The following is a 24,901-nucleotide window of genomic DNA, read 5'->3' as shown; positions in this document are numbered from 1 at the left end:
AATGTGGCTCCGCCCGCCTTAGCTTTGCCCGGCATCTGGCTAAGGAGGCGGTGCCGAGGACGATGATTATCCATTCCGAACAGTTGGAATGAAACACAGACTGCATAGGAATGATCTTGTTCAATTGATAAAGCCCAAGGGCATACCACTGATCTTCGATTGATGAAGCCCGGCACAGACAAACAGACGACTATTCCTATAAAGAAATACATGTAAACAAAAGGCTAAATTGCATGCAAGGAATCATCATATAGGTGTCAAAAATATAGATCTGAATGAGCTACCTCCAGATTTGCAACAAAAGGCTAAATTGCCTACTTAGGAGCACATTGTTGCCTAACAAATGACAATTAAATTGCCTAACAAATGACACTTAATTTGCCTAAGAAAATGGTTATGTTTCTCTTTTATGTGTGTGTGATCATACCTCGTTGCTGCCATTGGATGCTGGCGCACACACTCCATGAAACCTCTGCCCTCTAGGCATTGTATGAAGAACTATCCCTGTAAATGCATGCACAAAAAAGAGCTGATGTCATTACATTTGTATATAGCAGGAAGCAAAAACATTACAGTTAAAATGCCTACAATATGAGAACACAACAAAGGGCAACTAGCTCAATCATGTACGACATCCAGTGTTTCCATGTATGCTTTGAAATCAGAAACTCACATGAAGAAAATATGGGTAATCAGCCTGCTCGGCTACAATTATTTGGTTGTGGCTGCAGCTTATTGCAGTTATACCCACAGTAGTCTAGTTTACTTTTGCAGCCAAAATAGCAGTAGCCGGCCGCAAGAAGCTGCATTTTCTTAGGCAATTTAAGTGTCATTCATTAGGCAATAATGTCTTCTTAAATAGGTAATTTTTGTATTCTGAAAAAGCAAGTATAGAGTCTGTGTCATTTGCAACCCACAACCCCCCCAGATGACTCACTCATTGATCAAGCTTCCAGTTCAATATGGTAGTTGTAGGTTAAAACCGGCAGTGATATACTTATTATAGAAACAAAAAAAATGCTCTGCATGATCTATAGTACAGGGCACATACGTACGTACATCACCTCTCTCTGGTATTAATCGCAATTAGTTTAAAGAAAGCAATCAAAAGTGAAATGGAATAGTAACAATAGCAACAAGTATTGTATAACTAAATTCGCAAGTAAACAGATAAATTCATCCATCAATCAGAAAAGAATGTGCAGATCCATACATAGGGTCGATGCATAGGGCCTCTAACTAATAACTAGTACTATATCATTACTGCTTATGCTAGTGATGTACAGAGCCTAAAGAGATAAACTAGCAGCTACACTTTTCACCTGAGAATTCAAGCCACGCAATTTAATACCTTGCTGTTGCTACACTTGTCGCTGAACAGCTGCTAGCTACTGTTGTCGCCCACAATAGAAAAAGCCAAGCTCGAGCTGTTGCTGCTGAAAAAGACAGTAGAGAAACCCATCAAAAAAAGAACATAGTGTTGCTGAAACTGCAAAGTTGCACTAAAATGCCTTTCCTGTCGAACTGATATTGCTGAACAGAGATAAGCCACTCACATTACTACCCTGCAGTTGCAGTGCTTTGGTGCTGCACTTGCCAACGGGATTCGCCAGCCCCGCACTTGCTGGTGTGATGCCGCACTTGCAGTCTCCCTAGAAGTGTTAACGTAACTTAATTATTATGTGACGTAAACCAAAACTGATAGCAAGTAGAATGCCATACTAATTAACCGAAAAGCAAGGTAAAAATAAAAACAAAGAATGCGAGACAACTGATTAATCAAATCATGCATGAGCTAGCATGGACACCTTGTGACTAGCTTCATCTAATTCATTAACTACGTACTGCAATACTGAGTTGCAACTTGCGAGTACTTGGTTCTGCAGCCGATTGCACTTGTCATTCAACAAACTAGACTAGATAAGTATGGAACAATTCAACAACTGATAAACTTCAGGCTGCGCTAAAATAGTACATGATACAGTTGTGTATACAGCAAAAACAGTATCATTTGTTCATCTGAAACTTGGTTCAAAAACATATTCTGTGATCCACCAAATTAATCAAGCTATAAGGCACAACAGACAATCCACAAAATGCTCTGCCTACTACATTCAATCGACATCTAGTAGACTATCTAAGTATTTTTGGTGCTTTCCAATTAGCCTGATAAGCTGAATCCCTAGTAAAATTTTACGAAACCCTAGTCAAATTTTACACATTACAATTCCAGATCTGTGCTGATCCAAAGCATTCCCCATCAAATCAATCGTTCATTCTACTATGTACGCATGGAGTTATCAGATTTTTAGCAAAAGAAAAAGGAGAGGGAGGGGGTACCATACCTGCTCATGCTGAGCTATGCTCGTGCGGAGGCAAGGCGTCTGACGCACTTGTGCCCCAGCTTGGTCATTGGTCGTAGCCCCGGGCAACGCGTGTGCGTGGATATGATGACTACCTTCTACCTGATCAAGTTCAGGCAGCAGATTACCTAACAAAAGTGACAGCATGGATATGATGCAATTTGCTAAACATATAGAGCACAGTATGGATCAAGGCAGGACTAGCAGCAGGCATCTAAGCTCCCATAGGACCCTGGATCCATTTCAGGGTAAGAACTCACAAGGGGAAATCGAATCAAATAGAACCCTAAGCCCCTGTTTATCCCAAATCCGAACCCTAGCAACAATAATTCCCCAAAATCCCGAGCAATCCCCAATCCAAAGCATAAGAATACCTACCCTTAAGTCGACGACGATCTCGCCTTGGCCCTGGTGGTCCTGCCCGAGCTCGCCGCCGGAACAGAAAGGGAGCCGCACCGCCGCTTCGTCTTAGCCCGTGCGCGCGCAGACTCCGCCCTAAGGGCACCGCCGTGAGACCATTCGACGGAGCCGCGTGACGGCCTCCTGGCCGCTGATCCGGTCGCCGCGGTCTAGATCCACGCCGCGGAAGTAGGCGTCGAAGGCCACCTCCATCGGCCCCCGAGCGGAGGGCGGGGGCAGGCGGCTGGAGAAAGGGAGGGTGTCGCCGGCGGCGAGGGCCTCCGGTCGTCGAGATCGGCGGGGCACGGGTCGGCGTTCGGTGAGCCTTCGGTCGTCGAGATCGGAGGGAGAGAGAGGAGAAAGGAAGAAATGGATGGGGAATGAAAGGATGAGGAGGAGGGGAGGTGGGACCCATCACAGGCTGAGTGAGTGAGCGGTGCGTTTTCTCTCTTCCGATCCTGCGTAGATGACGCGTGCGTGCGGTTAGGGCAGTTCCCAATAAAAGAAACGGATAGTTTCTCACCAAAAAAGCACTATTTTTCAACCCATGGTTTCTATGAGTAATAATTATTTTCTCTTTCTCTCTCCCAACTCTATCTTCTTTCTTCAATGGGAGTGCGACACGAGCTCCCTAGAAACTGGTGGTTTCTCCCCAATGACGATTTCATGGTTTCTTGGTGCATTGGGTCAAGAGTAGACCTGGTTTCTTCATGAAGAAACCATTTCTATGATTTTTGCTCTCTTTCTTCATTAATTACGTTGCCATGTCAGCATTTTGCCTACGTGGCAAGTTATTTAATGAGGATAGAAACCATCATCAATGCATCATTGGACTGCCCTTAGATTGGATAAACGTACGCCAGAGGAAGTCTTTCGGCATGTTTATGACCAAAATAAGCTGAATTCAACGTCAAACGTTACGTTTTTTTAGCAGCTTATTTTGATCACGTTTATTTCCACCGCTTTTATTTATATAAAAAATAGAAGCTGGATCAGACCAGCTTATTTTGATCGTCGCTTTTACTCTATTTGTGCAGCTTATCTAGAAAGCGCTTTTCAAATAAGCTGTACTAAATAAGGTTTTTACTTTCTTCTTTCTACAGTAAGACAATTACACAATTATAGTTTGAATTGACACAAGATGTACCAATCTAATCTTGAAGCAAGATCAAAGGATCACATCATCGTCTGAACTAAAGACGCACGAGTGTTTTAAAAAAGTCTACTAGTAGTGTCTAGCTATCATTTGAAAACCAAGAGAGACGCCTTAGTCTATCTCCAACAATAACATCAGAAATATAAGATTCATTCATCTTTTAGGTAGCGCTACAGGCAAAAAGTTCAATATATATTTAGTATATTTTCCAACAACAAGACTTAAAAGAGAATCTTTGCTGTAAATGAGTTTTCAAGAGAGAGGATGCCCATATTTAGGTTGTGCATCACAGACAAGTCAAAATAGATCTCCCATATAAATACTCTGTTGGAGTCTGATTTTAAGACTCTTACTGTATATTTTGAATCATATAGCTTCCTCCGCGATCCGCCCAAGAGACGCATCAGAGGAACCGAAAAGGAACAGAGACTCCGGCCGGCGGCGGCGAGCGAGCAATGGCAGCGACCCTGGCCCGCGCCTTCTCTTCCGCCCTCCGATCCCTTGCCAGCAGGTAGGCTACGGGCTATGCACGCGTTCTTGTTGTACAGGATTGGTTGAAGGCGACGTCACTGCCCCTGCTGCTCACCCTTGCGTTTGTGCGACGATCCGTATGTAGGCCGTGGCGGCACAGCGCTGCAGGAGCTGCTCTCTGCCGGTTCGACGCCGCGGCGAGTGCCAAGAAGGGGACGGCCGGCGGCTCCCTTGTAAACGTCAGGTGCGTCATCACCCTCTCTGTCTGACTGTCTCTTCTCTGATCGTCTTCTCCGACTCCGGCGATCGATCGAGATTCCCATTCTCCAACTCCTGAAAATACAAATAATCCATCCCACGCCCGGCCTTGGGATCGGATCTACATCTATCTATGATCCATAATGCATGCCATGCCAACGTTGTGTCCTGTCATGTGGACGGATCATATATTATGTTATTAAGGGGGTGTTTAGATCCCACCCAAAATCCAAAATTTTCCAAGATTCCCCGTCACATCGAATCTTGCGGCACATGCATGGAGCAATAAATATAGGTAAAAAGAACAACTAATTGCACAGTTTGCCCGTAATTGACGAGACGAATCTTTTAAGCCTAAATAGTCCATAATTGGACAATTTTTTTCAAATACAAACGAAAGTGCTACAGTGTCCATTTTCCAAACTGGAAGGGATCTAAACACCCCCTAATTATAGACTATGGATGGATTCCCTGATACTCCCGGTGATTTCTGTTTCTTTCCCCAGGCACACCGTCACCAGCGCCGGCGGCGGCGGCGGTGCGACTATGTTCAGTGCCGGTGCGCGTGGCGTACGAACTGCAGCAGGCTGGCCACCGCTACCTCGACGTCAGGTAGTATAAACACGCCACGCTACTGGCCACCGTCAGAGTAGAGAGTACGGTGACAATTGACAGCAGGATATATATACTACTGATCGAACAGCAAATTAATTAGCACTCCGTATAAAGATCTGCTGCCCGTAAACAACAACTACGATTAAATCCAACAACTTTTGTTCTCATGTTCGATTTTATTTTAATCGTAACGCCTCATTGGGCGTGTTTGGGACTGCGTATCCTGCGGCAGCGGCGAAAAGAATCCAATAATCACGCCAAACAGCCTGCGGTCACGATGATTGTTTCCACCGCACACGGCAGAGGAATCGCAAAAATGAACTGCACCGCGAGTTTCTTGTACCGCGGCTCGACCCTCACGATTCTTATACCGCACCGCGCGGTCCACGACCGCTGTCCCAAACATGCCCATTGTGGTCTCGCCTTTCATGTTTACTACTACTGCTCCTGCAGAACTGAATCTGAGCTCAGTGCCGGCCATCCGGAGAGAGCTGTGAACATCCCCTACCTGTTCAGAGCCGGCTCAGGTAATGCATTCCATTCCAGCCTCTAACAACATTGTTCTAATTATTAGCTAGCGTGTGTCGGTTCAGCTCTTGTGATCATTGCCATGACCATGAGGGTAACCTGTCGGTATGACCTCCGATATCCATAAGACAAACATGGACCGCACTATCAGAGATGGTCCAGCCCACAAGATCGATACGTGTACCGTAAGACTATAATAAAATATTGTATAATACTAAATATGATAATTTCCTTGTAACCCTACCCCTTCAGAGAGGGGCAGGGGTTCCCTAGTCGATATCCCCATACAGATCCTAGGCCTAGCCTAAGACATCTGATCACACGCAACATCGTACAACAGCCAATACAATCCAACAGGCCACAAGAGTAGGGTATTACGTCGCACCGACGGCCCGAACATATCTAACTCTTGTGTCTCTGTTGTCTTCTTGTTCTTGATTATACGCATCTCTGTCAATTAATCTACTTTCGTAGGACACCCCTCGGAGAACTGCCGACGATATTCTGTCGACAGTTGGCGCGCTAGATAGGGGTGTGCGTGCTGTTTCCATGACGAACAAGATGGTACGTTTTGCATGCTCCTCGTCCTTCCCACGGCCCGCCCAGATCTTTACGGTCGGATCGATCTCATGGGTCATCAATGCTGACGGAGACGGAGAGATCATCGATCCAGTGCAGATCGATTCTGCGCTGGCCACGTAGCCCCTGCAATAGCAGATCCGATCTCGGAACTACCTCTGAGGTCGCCTTCACCAACAGCTCGCCACCAGCTGCCCCGCTACTCGAGAAAGCTGGTCAGCAATGACGATCTGATCGCACCCATCGATCAAGTTGGCCAGAACCTCGCCGACCACCTGGGGACAACAATAACGCCTTCCAGGATCACGACAAAGTGGTCGCCACTATCTTCGTGGGTCTCGCCGCCATCGAGAACAGAAGAGATTGAAAACTCACCGCCCGACGGGTGCTCGTCGTCAACGCCGACCAGATAACGTCATACGTCGCCGACCAGACGTTATGTTTAAAGCTAAGTCACGCTTTAATATTTTTCTAAATATTCTCCAACCTTCATATATCCCTATGATGTTTCTCCGAGCTGTTTTCTCCATGTTTTTTCACCAAACGATTTTCTTTCATGTATACCATCTTAAAGATGACATACAACTAAGTCTAAGGCGAACCCCCGAACTGTCATGTTGACACTCGGATGTCCCCAGAGACGGTCATGTCTCCGACTTCTCCCTACACGTGCACGAATGTCTGCCCTCTGCGTTATGGGTGGTCGGCAACGGCTCCTTAGCGATGCTTTGTTCTTCCTACACGCACACGGGGCCCGCACTCCATGTTATGGTTAACGGGCTAGCTAGGGCTGAAGACTCAGCTACACACTAACTGGGCGGGTGGTTTATATTAAATATAAATATATTTTTCATAATAACACTAAGTGTTCACAACAACTGATCGTCGAGCTGCATACGCTATTTTATCACCATTGCTCATTCTTCTCCGGAGTTCATATATTTTACATCATGTACTACCCGTTCTACATATTTGTATTGCAGGATCATCGTCTAGGTGGTCGGACCACCTGGTGTTCGGACTTCTCCACCGATCAACTGGTCGGACCGCTAGGTTCATGGACTTTGTCGCCGACCAGTTGATCGGACTGTTCGTCGGTCGCTTCTACTTCACCGCCAACCAGTTGACCGGACTGTTCGTCGCTCGTGCTTCATCGTCAGCTATGCTGGGGGCTTACCAGCTAAGCTGGGGACTCCTTGGCGTTCGGATTGTTCGTCGCTTCATCGTCAGCTACGCTGGGGACTCCTCGGTGTCCGGATTCTTCGTGCAAGCGTCTCCAGCTAAGCTAAGGACTCCCTTGGTGGTCGGACCACCTATCATACGGACTTCACTGTCAACCAACTGGTTGGACTGCTCGGCGCTCACCCCTGCTCGGCGACCAGTTGGTTGGACTGCTCATCGCATGGACTTCATCACTAGCTACACTGGGGACTTCTTGGTGCTCGGATTCTTCGTGCAAGCGTCACCAGCTAAGCCGTGGACTTTTCGGTGCTCGGATTCTTCGTGCAAGCGTCGCCAACTAAGCTGGGGACTCCCTTGGTGGTTGGATCTTGCTACGTCTCATCTGTGTGCTATCAAGCTACTCCATGTTGTTCGGATCAGGGTGCTGATCTTGGGCAGCAAGTCTGGGGTCTTGATACACGCATGTCAGATGATGTCGGCAAGCTTTCAGACTTCTTTAATTTGACACTGCTACAAGATTCATTCTTCATCTTCCAACAGGTTCGGGGACTAAGTGGCTACACTTTACCTGACGGTGAATGTAGTGCTTATTTTTTATTTACCCTCCTTATTGACGGAGTCTAAGTGGCTACACTTCTTCTAAGTGGAAGAATTTTTAAATTTTATCTTGAGCCCCTTGCATCCTTCTAGCAAGCCTTACTTGGCTAAGTCCGAAGTATTCTAACCAGTTAAACTGGTCGCCATTGACTTTTGCCGCCCAGGTCACCAGTTAAACTGGCCGGCTTCGACTTTCACCGTCCAGGTCACCAATTAAACTGGCCGGCTTCAACTTTCACTGCTCGGATCACCGGTTAAACTAATCGGCTTCACGTCAAAGTACTCGAACTTGTTCAAGACAGAGTTGCTCAAAGGATACAAGGCGCTCGGAGACTAGCTGTGGAGGATATGACCCCCGGTATCCATAAGACAAGACATGGTCTGCACCATCAGAGGTGGCCCAGCCCACAAGATCGATGTGTGCACCGCAATGCTACAATAAGACATTGTATAATACCAAATATGATACTTTTTTTTGTAACCCTACCCCTCTAGAGCATATAAGGAGGGGCAGGAGTTCCCTAGTCGACATCCCCATACAGATCCTAGGCCAGCCTAAGGCATCTGATCACATGCAACATCGTACAACAGCCAATATAATTCAATAGGCCACATGAGTAGGGTATTACGTCACACCGATAGCCTGAACATGTCTAACTATTGTGCATCTGTTGTCTTCTTGTTCTTGATTACACGTATCTCTGCCGATCAATTTACCTTCGTGGGACACTCCTTGGAGGACTGCCGACGATATTCTGTCGACATCTACTCATGGTTCTCACTTGTCAAAGCCCATTAGGAACGTTTCATTCATGTTTTTTTAATCTTTCGCAAATGTGCCTTAGCACGTATTTCATTAGGAGGAAGACGATCTGAACCATTCATGCTGAACAGATTAAAAGCGAATGAGACCGCTGTCAACTTGCATGTTTAAAAGCAAAGCAGCAGCAAGGCGCCGCTTTGGCTTGGCCAAGGGGCAGTACTCAGCTTACAAACTTTACCATCTTGACCTTGTAACGCGGATGCATGCTTGTTCGCTTGATCTCCAGATTGCTGGTCTAGACCACACATAGATGAATCATGAATGGGCAATATTTATAACTTTGCTAAGTCTGCCAACTACACCACCGGATATCCATCGTCCCAATGTCCTATACTCATCAGGGCACAGCTTTATGTTAGTGACTCCTTACTGTGCACCAAGTGTCCTTTCAGCCGTGTGTGTGGTGTGTGTGACACCAAGTTCTAGCAAAAACTCATTAGCATGCTAAGTTTTCTGAAATTTTACTGCCTGTAGTGTTACCATGTTTTGTTTTGGTTTACATCTGAGCAATTCTCTACCTGCTACCAACCATATATAGGAACAACGAAGAACATGTGCTTCCTCGAGCAAGTGGCGAGTATCTTTGGGAAGGACGATGAGATCATCGTTGTATGGTTACTGAACACATGATGAACCAATGATTAATCACAAAAATAGCAGTTCTAATTTTTTCCCCTCTCAACTCTGTTTCTATTTCTGAAAAAAAAAGAAAGAAATTGTCACTTGTGTTTTCAGGGTTGTCAGAGTGGCAGGAGATCTGTCTCATGGCAGCATCTGAGCTCAGCTCTGCTGTAAGCATGATCATCTTATGATCCTCAGTATCATATCATGTCGCCAATCAGTTCTTGGCTTCCCTGTGATTCACGGTGGTTTTCTCTAAATTCAATGCAACCATTTTCAGGGTTTCACGACTGTGACCGATGTCGCCGGTGGATTCACTTCATGGAGGGAGAATGGACTGCCTATTACCCAGTAATGTTTGGCCCCCAAACCTGTCTACTCTAGCTCCGGCTCTGCTCGTGGATCATAGATTGTAGACTTCTTGGCTTTCAAATTAATGTATAATATACTCACATTGATTATAAATATATGACGCTTGGACAAATGAATCATTTCAAATTTGGGAATTGGGTTGCATGACTGACAAATTTCAAAATCATTATACTAATAGAACTACAAAATCGTTATATAGATTAGAAAACAAGTTACAAGACGGCGATGGGTGGGAAATTTAAGCCGTCTAGTAACTTGTTTTAGAATTAGGCACCAATCAAACACACCTTAAAATTAGGCACCAATCAAACATACCCTAACTTTAGAGTAATTAATAATTGTGCCTCATTTTAAGGAGTGCTTGATATATTGGTGCCTAACTTACAATAATAAAATCAAAACTACAATTGTAACAAAAGTTTGACAACTATGACATATGGACCAGAATGTCTAACCTGTGTGTGAACCAAATAGGTCTACCGCTTTCCATATCTGCATGGGACATGGCTAGATCTTCTATCTACTATAAGAAATGGAAAATAATAGTAAGGTCAGGGAGAATAGTAAGGTTTGGGTTGGCAACATGATTTTGAAGAGAGACAAAGCGGATCATTTATGATTTATAAGAATCATTTAACTTAACAAGCTCGCTAGAGATGGTTTGCGGTAGATATCTGTTGAAACTAGCGGTCTCAGACAGCGTGGGGGGACAGAGGCCTCCGCTCGCCAGGCGTCGCCCTCGGGCGGAGGCTTGGGATAGGCACGACAGGTGGGCGTGTAGGAAGCTGGCACGGAAAGCTAAGGTTTCATTAATTCATCCACCACCCGTTGCACAGTTACAAGTGTTCCCTATTTATAGGGCTCAACTACTTCTTGACAGAATTTATTACAATGCCCCTCAACTGCTATAGTACATTCTTGGAATATTCCGCCACTGGTCTCTTGTTTGCGGGGCAATCCTGCCACACCGTCTTCAAGTAACGGGCCTCCATAAGCGGCCGGCCCACCGTGCCTCGGTCTTCGGCCCAGAGGCCTGGGTTCCCGACGCTGGCCTCCGTCTTCAGGGGTGCGTCGTTGCCTTGGCGGGTCTCCACCGGTCCGGTCGGAGACATCATCCGTAGGTCTCAGCCCGGCCACGCGGGGGCCATGCTGGCGCGCTCGCGCGGACCACGGGCGCCTGCGCTTAGGTACCTGCACACACTTATGCAAGATTGTTTGTTTGATTAGTTCAGGGGTAGGGCGGCCTCCGCTCTCATCGCCGGAGACGCCCGTCAGCCGAAGCGGGGCGGCGTCCGCCTGAGCGGTCGGAGATGTCTGTGCCTGGCCCGGGCGGAATCCGCGACAAGCTCGCTGAGCCTCGTGCAGCGCCCTACGAGCATAGCCAGGAAAGTTCCTTTAGTCAGCGCCAGATCTCCGCCCTAAGACGGTCGAATACGCCTTGGCGACACCTCGCCGTCGGAGGCCTTCGCCACCCGCCGAGACCGTGTTACAACAGTTCCCCCCTTTTGAGACCATGGTTCGCCTGAGCGTGCCGTGAGCTCAAAACGCCTTGACCAAAGGCGTCCGCGGGGGCGGAGACCACACGCATTGGCGTCTCCGAGCGAGGCCCCGCTACTTTCCCCCTGGCCCGCTCTGGCGCGGCCGCTGGTCTCGTTGAGAGTAGCTGTTGGGCAGCAAATCTAGCCGTTGTCCTACGGTGTGGCCGTTTATGCCGTGTCAGTTTCCGTTGTATACCTTGTGACTTTTTCAGAGATGACCGTTGTGCGGCAGGCGAATTCTCCGGAGGTGACCGTTGTATGGCGGGAGCTGGACCGCCTGCCCGCGGCCTATATAAGGGTGTTGTTGGTGGCGGGGTCCCCCCCGCATTGCTCATTCGCTTTCCTTGCCTCTGAGAAATCGCTCTCTGCTCTCTTCGCTTTCGCCTTTTGCTGCCCTCTCACGTTCCGTCTTTCTGCCTGCGTCTCGCGCTTAGGCTGCTGTCGCGGTGGCTTTCTTTTCTGCCTCCGCCCAAACTCGCCGGCCCGCCTTTTTCGGACCCTATCGCCACCTTCTCGGCGTTAGGGCCACCGGCTGGGGTGCGCGTTTTGAGGAGTGCATGCTTGCCTCTGCCTCTGCATTGGAGTTTGAAAAGCTAGTGGAGGAGGATTTGGGGAGTGTCTCTACGTCCGTCGGAGACCTGATCGCTGCGGATTCCAGAGATATGGCGATAAAGTCTTGGGATTTCGGCCCCTCCTCCATAACTGAAGAGGCAATCGCGGAGATGTTGAAGGAATCGTGTTTTCCTTCTTCGAGGGTAAAAATCCCTCCGCCTGGCCAGACTGTTCTAGAACCAGAGGAGGGATATGCGATGGTCTTTCGGGACTTCTTCACCTGCGGCCTCCACCTTCCTTACATCCCCTTCCTTCGCCGGGTGTTGGAGACCTTCAATGTCCAGCTCCATCATCTGACTCCTACTGCCTTCCTCACGCTTAGCAAATTCTGCTGGGCGTGTGTTTCTTATGGTGCCGAGCCGGATGTGGACACCTTCTGCGCGTACTACGAGCTGCAGAAGCAGCCGAAGAAGAAGAAGGAGGTGCGAGAGGGCAAGGAGGTGGAGGTGACCTACCAGTACGGTAGTTGCACCTTTATGTCTAAGAGGAACCAAGGCGTAGACCGCCTAGAGATCTCTTTTTGCCAGAAGGGCAAGTGGGACCGCGGCTGGCTTGAGCAATGGTTCTACGTGAAGACCTACGGGGTCTGTAGCACTACCGAGGATGGTGCGGAGGTCTCGGAGTATCCATTGACTTCAAGGATGGAGGAGATGGCACCGCACACGCGCGTGGATCCGCCGGAGGAGGTGTCTCCGGCGAGGGAGGCTTGCGACCAGGCTTTTGTGGCAGCGTGCCGCTACTCCGGTGGCCGCGACCTAGTGGAGGAGATTATGGCCTCCAACTATTGGCCCCTGGGCAAAAACAACCCAGCCTTTTGGCTGGAACAGGTGAAGGTTCCCGTTTTTGGGCCGAAGGCCGGGATTCTGTTCCCCCACTTCGGTTAGTCTTTGGGGGAGGGGGTGACGGAGGACAGTTTCGTCTCTGAGGTTGAGGAAGCCACCATAGGGTTGGTTGGCAAGATTTCCAAGCGTGAGTACACGTCTCGGAGGGCCATGGCAGGCACCATGCTGCGGCTCAATCGAGTTTTTGAGGAGGTCAGGATCGTCTACCGGGAGCGCGAGGTTCCCACCGAGGTCCTAGCTTCGATTGAGAAGAAGAAGAAGAAGAAGGCCTTCGCGAAGAATGTTACAGCGGAGGCTGAGTCTAAGAAGAGGAAGGGCGCCATTGTTTTTCGGGCGCCTGCGAAAAAGAAGAAGAAGAGCGGTGCTCTGTTGATCACGTCGGCCATGTCTTCTGTCGGTAGTGCGGGTGTTGCCTCCGCCGGCAGTGAAGACGTTCAGAGCTCCTCCGTCCCGTCGGTGGACGTGCGGGTTGCGAGCGGAGAGGATCACGGCTCTCCTGTAGCTCCGGTGTGCCCTGTGAGCGGTGCTAGGCATCCGGGAGCCAGCGCTGCTCCGGCGCGCTCCTCGCATGGTGCTGTGAGTGTTGGCGAACAGTCGGAAGGTAGCGCCACCGAGCCTATGCCCGACATTCTTGGCGGGCTATGTTCAAGTTCTGAAGAGGGCACAGAGGCCGTCTTGCGGCAAGCTCCTTCGTCTCCCGCCGTTGTTGCGCCTTTGCCCGTGCCGGTGGCCGACGTCGGGCAGTTGGAGGTCGTGCTTGCTGAGCAGGCCCCGGCGGCTCAGTCTTCTTCGAGTCCTCCGCCCGTCAGGCCGCTGGCTGAGGAGATCCGGCCCTTTGGGCCTTCGCCGCATGATATGGCGGAGACTTCTGCCCAGGGGGCGCGGCAAGTGGCCTAGCCTGGGCTTTTTATGAGTAAGTTTGTTTGGTGCACATTTTTGTGTTTACTGTCTTCGCCCGGTTTATTTGTTTACATATTGTACCAAGTGCTAATACTGTGTACTTGTTGCTTTGTAGGTGATGTCATGGCTGGACTCCTCACCCTGGAGGAGCGAGCAGCCGCTGCCGGCGTTAGGTTTGGTCCGGGGCAGCCGGGGCTGATGGCGCCGGGTCCGAGTGAGTATAGAATGTTTTTATTTTACTCGTCATTTGGCCTGTTGTTATTGCCTATTTCTGATCGGCCCTCTGACCTGAGCTGTTGTTGTTTTTTTACGCAGGCTCCTCCGACACTTCTATCTCAGGTTGGGAAGAGTGCTATCTTGGTGTTCTTGGAGACGTCGGAGGTGGTCTTTGGTTGTTGGTGTGTTTATCGTGAGATTTGCTTTTCTCACCTTATTGTTTTGTGTTTGTTTGTTCTTCTTTGAACAGATTGCTTCAAACAGCGTCTGAGGGACATGAATTTCTTCCAACTTCTCCATGTTCATCTAGAACACCAGAGCCTGGTGCGTCTTCGGCGGTTTGCCCCTTTTTTGTGTATGTTCGCCTTTAGACTTGTTTTTGATTCTATTGCTGATCGCCTTGGTCTTCTTCTTTCTGGTCGCAGGGGTATCACACGGCCGTTGTTATGGAGGAGCGCTGCACTCGCGAGGTCTCCGATCGAGATACTGCGATTGAAGCGCTCAAGGCGGAGATCGAGCGCCTGGAAGGTGAAAAAGGGGGTCTGTCCAACTCCCTTGCAGCTCTCCGCCTGTCTCTGGCGGAGAAGGAACGAGAAAAGGATGGTTTGAGGGCCGATCTCGCCAAGGCCCGGGATGCAGAAGTTTTGTCCGCCAAGCAGGCCCGTAGGGCGAACAAGCTGGCCGAGGGTCTGCGGCGAGAGCTTGCCTCTGAGAAGGAATCCGCAGCTACGGTGGGGGAGCAGCTGTCTTTGACGACGAGGCATTTGGACTCGGTCAAGGGGGTCCTTGCTGCAACCGTTGGCCACTACCGGGCCACCGTCGCCGAGTTCGGAGGCAAAACCTCCGCTCCTCTGGAGGAAGACAGCGTGTACGCCCTCGCCTCCTGGCTAAAGCGTCACCTTGCGAAGCTCCCCAGTCTGATCAATGGCTGCACGGACTACGGGGCGCTGGCGGGAGTAGCGAATTACGCCAAGCTTTTGGCGCGCGGTGGGTGTACGCATACCGAAAGTATTCCGGAGGGAGCGCTGTCGGGTCCAGAGGAGCTCGGTGAGACTTCTCTTGGTTTGCGAAAAACCTTGAGAAATTTCATTGGGCACTTTTGGGCTCCATTTGGGAGATCTGCTGCCTGGAAACTGGCGGAGGAAAAGAGGGCGAATGTATTTCTAGTCTTTGTAGCCGCTATTTTTGTCTCCTTGCTTTTTGTGAAGCTGCGAAGGCTTTCGTTGCTTGTGCCCCTGATACTTTAGCCGGTGCTGCAGGATGCGTAGAAGAGTCTTGCGGGTAGGCCTCCGTCAGTTCCGCGCTCGGCGACCGCGGGAGGTACCTCCGCCGCCGCTGGTGCTCCGGTGGGATCTACGATCGGCGGTGGTAGTGGTTGGAGGCCACAGGCGCCGTGCCCGCCCACAGTTGATGCGGGCTCCGTTCCAGGGACTTCCGATGCGGCCGATGCGCCGGAGGTCTAGGCTCTTTGTAGCACTTAGTTGTTTTGGCGTGTATATTGTAGTCCAGTTGGACTCTTGTGAATAAAGTTTATTTTGTTCTGAATGGTTTTGAGGGAAATTTTAACCTTGCGCGGGTTTCGAATCGGGAGCCTACGCCTTTGACTCTCTACAACGACGGTATTTATGTGAGCGAAGAGCTTTGGGAGTATTGGCGTTCGGCCTTTCCCCGCAGCGGTGCGCGCGACGTGTTTGAGTCAGTTAAGTTTGACATAGACGACGAGCGCGCTGGGTTTACTCGCGCGCTTGCTTGGCACGGGCCTCCGCCACAATAGTTAGGATTTTATTGTAAGTTTGTATCCTGTAAGAATGCTACTTGACGTTTTATGGAATACAAAACAGGTTCACTTTCTTGATTGTTTGTGCGGGGGCTTCAGTCTGTTTTTCTAGTTTACATATCTCGTCTAGTCCCGAGTTTGCACACCGTTGTTCTTTGCTTGGGCGAACGTGCGCGATACAAGGGTGGTGGCCAGGACCTTCGCCCCAGGTTTTCTCCTTCTCTGTGCTTGCTTGATGGCTGGGGCTAAAGTGTTGGTGGTTTTTTGGCCGGCGGAGGCGTACTTGAAGTTCGCCTGGCGAGGCTTTCTGAATCGGTGTTTGATCTGATGGGTGGTTTGGCGCAGCTTGTGCAGACGGCGGAGACTTTTGGTATTTCTTTGGCAGAGTGTTTTAGCTGTCTGGTGGTATGGGCCTCCGACGCTGCACACCCGTGGGACATGGTTGATTTTTGGAGATGGCAGGTTAGGTCTCCGACGTCAGGGGGATGTTACAAGATTTCATGCGATATCCCCCTTCTTCCGTAGGCCTTTGCTGTTCATCACCGTGCCGTAGTTCCTATCTCTTTTCCCACTGCATACGATTGTCTACTTTTGCCTCCGATTTTACGAGTTTTCGTACAATATCTATGGCCGACTTGGATATCTAAGGAGACCCCTGCCTCCATGGCTGTTGCTGTGGCTTTTGCTTGTGCTCTGCCTTGTTCCCCCCTTGCGCCCTATGCTGACTGAGTTTTTAAGGGCATGGGGGGAGCCCGTTTTATAGTGGGGTGGTGGCTTTTGGGTGTTAACATTTTGGTACGTTGTTAGGTGGAACGTATCTTGGCTTTAATAACCTGTATCTAGCTTGAATTATTCGTTCCTTTTGAGATATTTTGAAGTAAAGAGGTTTGGCGCCATAGTGGTGGCAGTGTTTTGTCAGACATTTTCTGTTTTTGCTGTTTTCGATGGCGGAGACCTTCTTCCTGGTTCTAGCGCCATAATTTTGTTGCCCCTGATGCTAGGGGTGTTTTTTGTTAAGGTCGGAGGCCTATTTTGCCGAGGTTGTTTTTGCCTTGATGCCTGAATTTGTTTAGGTCTTTATCAAGGGTCGGAGGCCTGTTTGGCCTAGTTTTTTTTGCCTTGATGCCTGAATTTGTTTAGGTCTCTGTCAAGGGTCAGAGGCCTGTTTGGCCAAGTTTTTTTGGGGGCCTTGATGCCTGAATTTGGACAGGTCTTTGTCAAGGTCGAAGGCCTGTTTGGGCTATTTTTTCTGCCTTGATGCCTGACTTTGGACAGGTCTTTGTCAAGGTCGAAGGCCTGTTTGGCCATAGAGGTCGTTTCAAATTGCCCATGCCTATGGCCGGCGCTTTGAAAGGACCTGTGCTTTTTGTTCACCGAATATTGCGGCGCTAGAGCTGGTCGCTTTTGGTTTTGGATTTTTCAAGCGTTCTTTTGGGGAATTACCTCTTTATATTTGTAGAGGATTTTTACATTGAGCCTGCCTCGTTAAAAACCTCACCTCCGCTTGGAGTTCCCCTGTGAGGAAAAGAGTGCATGCTCTTTTACATTTTTTGGTTGAAGTAAGTAAAAAGACTGAAAGGTAAATGAACGGAGGGGCCTCCACTTATTATTTGCGGAGGTTGCCCTTTGGTACATTGTCTAGATGTAGTATCTACGGAGGCTGTCAATATTCTAGGTGTGGGTTGTCGTGACACCTTTGCTGTCGGTCAAGTGGAAAGAGCCAGGTCGGCCTGCTGCCGTTGCTATGTATGGGCCTTCCCATTTCGGTTGCAACTTGCCAACAAGTTGCGCGTTGTGTTTTCTTTTGAGTACGAGGTCTCCGTGTTTTATGTCTTTCCTTACCACCTGGGAGTCTCTCCACTTTTTGGTTTGGGACTGATATTTTGCAATGTTTTCGACTGCTTCCAGTCTTATTGCTTCTATTGTTTCTTTTGCATATTCTTCATCTTGCAACATCAGCTGACTCGTTGTGCGGAGGCTTTCATGCTTGATTCCTTCTGGCATCATGGCCTCTTCTCCATAAAGCAGTTTGAATGGTGTGAATCCTGTTGTTCTTGAGATAGATGTATTGTGTGACCAAATCACTCTGGGTAATTCATCTACCCATTTTCCTTTGCGTAGGCCTAGCAATGTTTTTGATATTGCTGAAAACACTATTCTGTCTGCTCTTTCCACAGCACCATTGGACTCTAGGTGGTATACTGAGGCGAAGGCTAGTTTTGTCCCAATGCTTTTGCAGAATTCTTTGAAGTTCTCTGAATTGAATTGTTTTCCATTGTCTACTGTCAGAATCCTCGGTACACCGAATCTGCAAATGATGTTTTGCCAGAAGAATTTTCAGACGGTTTCTGAGGTTATCTTCGCCAGCGGCTTTGCTTCTATCCATCTTGTAAAATATTCTACTGCCACTATTGTGAATCTGTTTCCTCCTTGGGATGGTGGTAATGGGCCGACCAGGTCCATACCCCATCTTTGTAGCGGCCATGTCGGAGGTATAAGCTGGGTCTCCGACGATGGTTTTGACTGCCCTAGAGAGAATGTTTGGCATGCTTGGCATGCTTGGCATGTTCTGACTGTCTGCTCTGCGTCTTGTATGTGTGTTGGCCAATAAAAGCCTTGCCTTATTGCCTTTGCTGATAATGCTCTAGAGCCAATGTGCGACCCGTAAATTCCTGAGTGTATTTCTTGAAGCAACTCTATGCCTTCGCTCTGCGATATGCATTTGAGGAGAGGCTGGACTACTCCTTTCTTGTACAGTACACCATCTATGATTGTGTAATTTCTTGCCCTGGCCTGTATTCTTGCTGCTTTTGCTTCATCTTCTTCGGTGGTTTTGCCTTCTAAGAATTCTGTTATCGCCTTTCTCCAATCTTCATTTTGCATGTGTAGTATGGGCTTAGGTGTCTTAGATGTCTCCGCAGTAGCCGGAGACTTCAGGATCTGGTAAAAAGTGTTTGGTGGCAGTGGCAGGTTGTTTGCCGCCGCTTTAGCTAGTTCATCTGTCTCTGCATTTTCTGATCTTGGGATGTGCTTCAGGGTGAAGCCCTCGAATCTCCGCTCCAAATTTCTGATAACGGATAGGTATTTGATGAGTTCTGGCTCTCTTGCTGTGTATTCTTTCTCTACTTGGCCAGTAACCACTTGAGAATCTATTTTGACTGTCAATGTTTTGGCCCCTAGGGCCTTTGCTTTACTGAGTGCTAGGATCAGGCCTTCATATTCTGCTATGTTGTTTGTTGATTTGAACTCTAGCCTTGCTGCGTATTTCAGTCTAACGCCGGAGGGTGCCGTTAGGACGGCGGAGGCTCCTGCTTCGGCTTGGCCCCAGGCTCCATCCGTGAATGCTATCCAGCCTTGAGTGGTTGGTTGTACCTTGGGCTTTGTCGGAGGTGTCCAATCTGCTACAAAGTCGGCTAGTGCTTGTGATTTGATTGCTGTTCTGGGGACATAGGAGATACCAAACTATGATAGCTCTGTAGCCCATTTGCCTATTCTGCCGGAGGCTTCTTTGTTTCTGAGCAAGTCTTGCAGTGGCAGCGATGTTGTAACTGAGATTTCATGGGCTTGGAAATAATGCTTTAGCTTTCTTGATGCCGTCAGTACTGCGTAGGCAATTTTTTCTACCTCAGTGTAGTTTAGCTTGGCTCCGGACAATGCTTCTGAGATAAAATAAACTAGCTTTTGAGTTTTGCCTGATTCCTTTTCTAGCTCGTGGACTAAGACTGCGCTGACTGCATGGTCGGAGGCCGCCACGTATAGCAATAGATGGCTGTCTAATTTTGGGACGGAGACTACCAGTGAGTTTGCCAGATGCTCTTTCAAGTTATGAAATGCCTTCGACTGCTTGGACCCCCACTCAAAGTTGTTTCCGCCCCTCAAGGCTTGGAAGAAGGGTAGGCTGCGTTCTGCTGCCTTTGAGATGAATCTGTTGAGCGCTGCTATTCTTCCTATCAGTTTTTTCACTTCTTTCTTGTTTTTGGGTTCTGCCATTGTCATTATTGCTCTGGTTTTGTCTGTGTTCGCTTTGATGCCTTCGCTACTTATGATGTATCCGAGCATCTTCCCTTTTGTAACTCCAAATATACATTTTTCTGGGTTGAGGCGGAGGCCAGCTGCCCTTAAGTTGGCGAAGGTCTCCTATAAGTCGGAGACATGATCATCCTTGTTCTTGCTCATGACCACTATGTCGTCGACATAGGCTATGATGTTTCTATCTAGTTGTGAGCCCAAAACCTCCTTTGTCATTCTGGCAAAGGTTGCTCCGGCATTTTTTAGGCCCTCCGGCATTCTGGTGTAGCAGTATGTCCCGAATGGAGTGGTGAAACTTGTCTTGTCTTCGTCTTCTTTTTTCATCTAGATTTGGTGATACCCAGAGAAACAGTCGAGGAGAAAAAACCTCTGGCATCTGGCTGCCTTGTTGACGGAGGCATCTATTCTTGGCAATGGAAAAGGGTCTTTTTTGCAAGCTTTGTTCAGATCTGTGAAATCTATGCATATTCTCATTTTGTCATTCTTCTTTGGTACCAGTACTACGTTTGCGAGCCATTCTGAATACTTGACTTCCCTGATGACTTTTGCATCTAGCAATCTTTGCACCTCTGCCTTTGCTGCCAGGATTCTGTCCTCTGACATTTTTCTCTGTTTCTGCTTTCTTGGCCTCATGTTTTCATTGATATCCAGTTCATGCTGTATGATGTCCCTGCTGACTCCCTGGAGGTCAGAGGCTGACCAGGCGAAGATGTCTTTGTTTTTTACTAGAGTTTCCATGAGCTCTTGCTCCTCTGCCTTGCTCAATTCTGAGCTGATTGTTACTTTTCTGTCTGGTAACTCCTTTTCTAGAGGGATCAGCTTTGTCTCTTCTTGATCTGCCATATCTGTTTTTCCTCTGAGCATATCCGGAGGCTCTAGTTCTTTGTCTGCCGACTCGACTACATTGATGTTTCTTTGGGCTCTGTAGATTGCTTTTTCTATGTTTCTTGCTTCTTTCTGGCTGCCTCGGACTGTGATAATACCATGGAGCGCTGGTATTTTCATGCACAGGTAGGCCATATGCAGGGCTGCATTGAATTTGGTTGTGAATCCTCTGCCCAAGATGGCATTGTATGGGTAATACAGATCGACGACGTCGAAGGTTATGTATTCGGTTCTAGCATTTGCTTAGGTTCCAAATGACACTGGTAGTGATATCTTTCCTAGTGCTTGTATCTGCTTGCCTCCAAATCCTATCAAAGGGGATTCTAAGGGCTGTAGTTGATTCCTGCTGAGCTTCATTTGGTCAAAGGTATTTGCAAAGATGATGTCTGCTGAGCTGCTAGTGTCAATCAACACTCAGCTTATCTCCCATGCTGCTATGTTTGTCTTGATCACCATTGCGTCTATGTGAGGGTAGCTTTCTAGCTAGAGATCTTCTTCTGTGAAGGTGATTGGGACTCTAGACCAATCTGTGTATTTTGCTGGGCCCTGGACTGCTACGTTGTTTACCAGGCGGAGGTGATTCTTTTTCTGCTTTTTCGTTTGAAACTCCATTGATGATCCTCCGGCGATTGGCAGTATCATGCCTATTGTTGGCAGTGCTCCATGAGGGTTGACTTGGTTTTCTAGGTTTGGCTCATTTTTTGGTGTTGGGGGTTGGTTGTGAGGTGGTGGCGGAGGCAGTTACTGCATGTGCTGCTGTTGCGGCGGATGCTCGAACCTGCTTTGGTTTTGTGGCGGTTGGTTTGTTTCGAGGTAGGTTATGTGGGGAGTTTTTGGGTTTATGTAGGTCAGGCTTGCCTCCGACCTATAGTTGCCCGCCGGAGGCTGCTGCGAGGGCACTGACCGCCATGCTGGTAGGAATTCTAGGTAATAGGTGGAGGCCAGTGTGGAGGGATGTATTTGGTTTGCGTTTAGCGCTGGGTACATCGGGCAGTACTGCTGGTGGCCAGTTGTGTAGGTGTTGTTGACCTCTCTTGCGTTCTGCTATGCCGGAGGTTGGGCAGTCTGCTTGTTCTTCATTCTTTCATGTGTCTCTTTTGTCTTCGGACAATCTTTGGTGTTGTGCCCTGCGCTTTCGCTGTGAAAAACGCAATATGGCCTGCGTTGTTTCTGGTTGTGGTTTTTGTTCCAGTTTTTGCCTTAGTAACCTTGCCTACCTTGGTTCCTGGTCTGGGTCTCCGGTCCTGCTGGCGCTGCCAGTTGCCCTTGTTCAGGGTAAGGTTGACCCTCGATGCTGAGCACCTGCCCCTAGCCTGGTTTCTGATTTGATGCATTCTGGTTCGTATAGCTCTTCTAGGAGTTTTTGCTGTTGTTTTGCTGTCTGTTTTGACCCTGCTCCTCCAGCCTTTTCCGGAGGTCATTGTCTGATCTGCAGTACTTCTCGAACTCGTCATACAACTGCTGTATGGAAGTTGGTTTCTTTCTTGCTAGGTGTGCTGCGAACGGCCCGATTCGGAGGCCTTTGATCGCTGCTTCAATGGCGATCTCTTCTGGGACGTCTGGTGCCTTTGCCTTTAGTTGCACGAATTTCCAGAAGTAGCCGTGTAGTGTCTCTCCCTGCATTTGTTTGCACTGGAACAGATCTGTGGATGTCAGCGACTGTGCTGCTAGCCCCTTGAAGTTTGCCAATATCTTGTCCCGGAGATTTTCCCAAGAATAGACCGTGCTTGGTTTGAGCATGGAATACTAAGCCAACGCGTCACCTTCGACAGCAATAACAAATGACTTTGCCAGGACGACGTCGTCTCCGCCGGCGGAGGCTACTGCTGCCTCGTAACTCATAATGAACTGATGGGGGTCTGTCTTTCCGTTGAACTTTGGTAGTGTGATTGGCTTGTACGCCGTTGGCCATGGCGATTGTTGTATGCCTTCAGAGAGTGGGGACTTGGGATCGATAGGCCTCTGCATCGCCTGAGATGGCATCGTGGTTGGGCTGATCACTGGCGGAGGCATGGTTGCAGTTGGTGTTGCTGTGGAGGCTGGGATCGCGGAGGTTGATGCTGGTACTGCATGCTGCATACTTAGCATCTCAGCATGTAGGACTGCCAACTGTTGCCTTATTTCTGCTGCTTGTGCTGACGCTTGAGTAGCTTGCTGATTAGCTGCGAATGCTACTGCCATTCTGTCCCTCTCTTGTTGCGCTCTTTGCAACTGTGCTTGCAGCTATTGCAGTTCTTGCTCGAGTGTTGTACCTGAGTTTGGTTGGGCCTCCGGATCTTGGTTCTCTGGATGTTGGGGTTCCGGTTGTTGACCCTGGGCATCTGCTCTGGTGCCATCCTCCGCTGGCGAGGTTGCGTAGGTGCTACGAGTGGTGCACCTAGGCCTTCCTCTCTGACCCGTGGTCGTTGCTGCTCTGGTGGTGGTTTTTCTTTTCCCTGTCATCGTTGGTTTGTCTTGGTCAAACCACGGTGGGCGCCAATGTTGAAACTAGCGGTCTCAGACAGCGTGGGGGAGACAGAGGCCTCCGCTCGCCAGGCGTCGCCCTCGGGCGGAGGCTCGGGATAGGCACGACAGGTGGGCGTGTAGGAAGCTAGCACGGAAAGCTAAGGTTTCATTAATTCATCCACCACCTGTTGCACAGTTACAAGTGTTCCCTATTTATAGGGCTCAACTACTTCTTGACAGAATTTATTACAATGCCCCTCAACTGCTACAGTACATTCCTGGAATATTCCGCCACTAGTCTCTTGTTTGCGGGGCAATCCTGCCACACCGTCTTCAAGTAACGGGGCCTCCATAAGCAGCCGGCCCACCGTGCCTCGGTCTTTGGCCCAGAGGCCTGGGTTCCCGATGCTGGCCTCCGTCTTCAGGGGCACTCCGTTGCCTTGGCGGGTCTCCGCCGGTCCGGTCGGAGACATCATCCGTAGGTCTCCGACCGGCCGCACGGGGGCCATGCTGGCATGCTCGCGCGGACCACGGGCGCCTGCGCTTAGGTACCTGCACACACTTAGGCAAGATTGTTTGTTTGATTAGTTCAGGGGTAGGGCGGCCTCCGCCCTCATCGCCGGAGACGCCCGTCAGCCGAAGCGGGGCGGCGTCCGCCTGAGCGGTCGGAGATGTCTGTGCCTGGCCCGGGCGGAATCCGCGACAAGCTCGCTGAGCCTCGTGCAGCGCCCTACGAGTATAGCCAGGAAAGTTCCTTTAGTCTGCACCAGATCTCCGCCCTAAGACGGTCGAAGACGCCTTGGCGACACCTCGCCGTCGGAGGCCTTCGCCACCCGCCGAGGCCGTGTTACAACAATATCACATTAGTGACGGATATATAATTAGCATTCTACACCATCACTAGAATCCTAGATGAAGGGGAAATGGACTTGTGAAGTTGTGATGCATTAATTAAATATTTTATTTATGGACCCAAAATGTATTTTTGGAGCCGACGAATATATATTGAGACAAATGCACTCAAGTTAATAGGTTGCCTATGAATTTAAATAAAACACACGTCGTGAGAATGCTGGGAGATCAAGGCCGATAGGTCCTAGGTATGACAATGATGCACCTATACACTTTATATTGTATTCGCAGAGTGGACATGAAACGAGACTTACGATAGCATCAACCTATGTGGAAGCTATATAGGTAAAGAAAATTGTATACGAGATGAAGAAAGAGCAGAACCTGTCACAAGGCCTAAGATGGCAGAACATAGAAGATTCAAGGGCAGGATCAGATGACTAGTGAAGACAAGTATGCATTAAAGAGTAGTGCTAAAAACAGAAAAAGCATATTTGTGGAACTTTCTAGAGAAACACTAAGCATACAGGAGTTGTGGTTGTCATGTTTCAGGGTGAAAATAGAATGCTCTATGTCTAGATATTCTTGTATGCTAAGAAATATCTAAGAAATAAATAATACTAGGAAAAAATAGAAATGTTTTGCAACACTATAATGAACATGACAAACTATAAACAGGTGTTCTTTATTCTCATTCATATCAAGGCACCATAAATAATAGTGAGCAGTAAGAGTAGCCATCTTGTAATAATGGCGAGTACAAGATTGTTATGGCTGTATTATAAACTATATATATACATGAGTTTTAGGTAGAGTTTCCTTCGTAATGTTATGTGTCACT

The 24,901-nt window shown here is 48.7% G+C and overlaps 1 pseudogene; it reads left to right on the top strand.

Moving 5' to 3' along the window:
- Positions 1-4,302: 4,302 nt before the first annotated feature.
- On the top strand, positions 4,303-9,947 carry LOC136520385 (thiosulfate sulfurtransferase 16, chloroplastic-like; annotated as a pseudogene).
- The last annotated feature ends 14,954 nt before the right edge of the window (positions 9,948-24,901 follow it).

This window comes from Miscanthus floridulus, chromosome 18, assembly GCF_019320115.1.
Source record: "Miscanthus floridulus cultivar M001 chromosome 18, ASM1932011v1, whole genome shotgun sequence".
NCBI classification, from domain to species: domain Eukaryota; kingdom Viridiplantae; phylum Streptophyta; class Magnoliopsida; order Poales; family Poaceae; genus Miscanthus; species Miscanthus floridulus.
Note: the sequence above shows the minus strand (reverse complement) of the source record. Positions and strands in the feature narration are given on the sequence as shown.